Genomic DNA, 2,254 nt, shown 5'->3' with positions numbered 1-2,254 from the left:
AGACACACCTGTCTCCCTACTGTGCATTTCTCGTCCATCTGCTTTTTTTTTTTTTTAACGAGCGAACAGAAGGAGATTATTTTACACATTTTCATTAAAAAGTCTGAGGTCAGGTCATCTGGGGTAGGGACTCTCTACCCAAATCTCTCATCTCAGAAAGAGGCGCCCCGAACACCACGTGGTTGTAGGCTAGTCTGCTTTTATTTACAATTTAAGATATAAATTAGTAAAGAATTATTGTTAAACAACCAACAACGATTGTATAACCAGCAATGTTCAAATAAAAACCAGGCAGAATTTATTTACAAAAAGTTTAGATTCCATTGCAATACAACTTGCATAAATTACTAGAAGCTTTATATCATTATAAAAATAAATATCAAATTTGTTTCCACTTCTTAAGTACTCAAGTTCTTCAATCACGTTTTATTTCTACTGTGTACATCTTTTACAAATAAATTTTACAGTAAATCCTATCACACCTACAGACTATATATACCGTGGCAATGAAGTGATCAATTCAAGATATCCTGAGAAAAAAGATTGTTTTTTTAAAAGTCACACATACATTGGGGAAGCTATACTATGCCAACAAATTCACATATATCCAACAAAAGTCCGTTCCGTTAGTTTGCGGCTGACAGTGTTCGTGGCTCCATGACAGTGGCACAAGACTCGGTCGGGGTGAGAGCGGCTTTTCCTATCTGTTTGTTTATGAACTTGGGAAGAGAGAACGGCCTGCTGACTTTTTTTCCAAAGCAATTGTGACACCTACCTGCGGACCAAGGAAAAAACCAAATCCTTCAGTTGCACGCCAATATCAAAACGTTCTAAAAATGAGTCAGTGTGCACCGGTTCTGGCTCTTTCCCGCCTTTGAGACCTGTGATTTAGTAATTTTGCCTCGTTGTAAAACTGGCATTTTTTTCGAACTATTGCTGTGAGCCTGGCAAACTGCAGGGTCCTATATAGGCCACCTGGACACAGGGGACGCCTGGGAACAGACCATGCCTCTCGTCTCTCAGTCTTACTCTACAGACACCGCCCAGAAAGGCCTCTGACACCCACGTTTCAGGAGCAGCCGCTCATGGAAGCCAATGCCTGTGCTGTGTCCAGCGCACTGCACACAGGTCCCCAGATTGAGAAGCCAGGACACACATGCTCACTCCGCTTAAGGAGCATGCTTCAAAGCAGGAATTAAGCAAAAGGGAGGGGCTCTATACAAGAGAAGGCATCCGCTGCCGCTTAAAGGAAAAAGGATGGAGAACATTGCAATGCTCTGTCCGCGGCCCCCATGACGAGAGGCGAGCAGCTCGCCGTTAGCGAGCTGCGGAGCAGCTGGTGCCGGGAGATCCCCAGGCTGGGCAGACGGCAGGCCCACTTACTTGCATTGCTGTGCTGTGCAGGCCCCTCTATAGGTAGGGCTGGACGCCCCCACCGACCGCCGTGCAGCCCTCAATGGCATCTGTCACGGGAGGGGGCAGTTAGTCAGGACCCGCCCCACGGCCACCGCCTCCCGGCCTGCAGCACAGCCACCAGCCCGCACCCAGGCGCTGGCTCCCTGCGCAGGGCAAACAGAGGGCCTGACTCTCCCCACCGCTGTCTGGCACAGATTCTGGCCACATCTCCTTTCCTTTTTCCTTCCTCCTTGAGCTCCTCCTGGAGCCCGAACTATGGGCAAAGGAGGCGACACGGAGAAAGGACAGAAAGAGTAAGGCGTTGGCTTTCTGTTTGGGGGGGCCCAGGGCTTGGGGGTTCGGGGGCTTCGGTTTCCTTCGTTCTAGGGGGGGGGGGGGGGTTGGGTTGGGGCGTTGGGGGTTCGGGGCGGAGGTTGGTTCGGCGGGGCCAACTTGGGCCTTGGTTTTTTTGGGGTTTGGGTTTTGCCACCCTTAAACCGGCTTGCGGGGGTTGGGGCGGTTGTAATTATTAGTTCCACGGCCAGGGAACGGTTCCCGGGCCGGTTGGCCCCTTCTTTTGGTTCCCGCCCCCCACTCCCCCGCTCCTAACTTTTAGTCTAGCGTGGGGCGCTCTGCCTTTCTCCGTGTCTCCCGGAAGTGACAAAGGTCCCCCTGCGGAGCCGCGGGTCCCCCGGCCCATTCCCCGTGGTACCCGGAGCGCTGTCCGACCGGCCCCGCCGCCGTCCCTGCCCGAGGACCCGCGGCCGCAGCAGCCTACCTTTCTTGGGCTCGTAGCCGCCGCCCGGGGGCCGGTAGTGGGACTCGAGCGGGTGCGCGCCCGCCTTGCCCGCGTCGCTGG

General features: G+C 52.9%; 1 long non-coding RNA gene across 1 annotated transcript; it reads right to left on the bottom strand.

Moving 5' to 3' along the window:
* Nucleotides 1-42: 42 nt before the first annotated feature.
* Nucleotides 43-2,254, bottom strand: LOC105310135. Its single transcript, XR_897457.1, has 3 exons — nucleotides 2,174-2,254; nucleotides 1,384-1,463; nucleotides 43-775 (listed from the first exon to the last, which is right to left on the bottom strand). It is a non-coding gene; the product is annotated as an uncharacterized LOC105310135 (long non-coding RNA).

This window comes from Pteropus vampyrus, unplaced genomic scaffold (assembly GCF_000151845.1).
Source record: "Pteropus vampyrus isolate Shadow unplaced genomic scaffold, Pvam_2.0 Scaffold1159, whole genome shotgun sequence".
Lineage (NCBI taxonomy): Eukaryota > Metazoa > Chordata > Mammalia > Chiroptera > Pteropodidae > Pteropus > Pteropus vampyrus.
The sequence above is the reverse complement of the archived record's forward strand: the minus strand, read 5'-3'. Positions and strand labels throughout refer to the sequence as shown.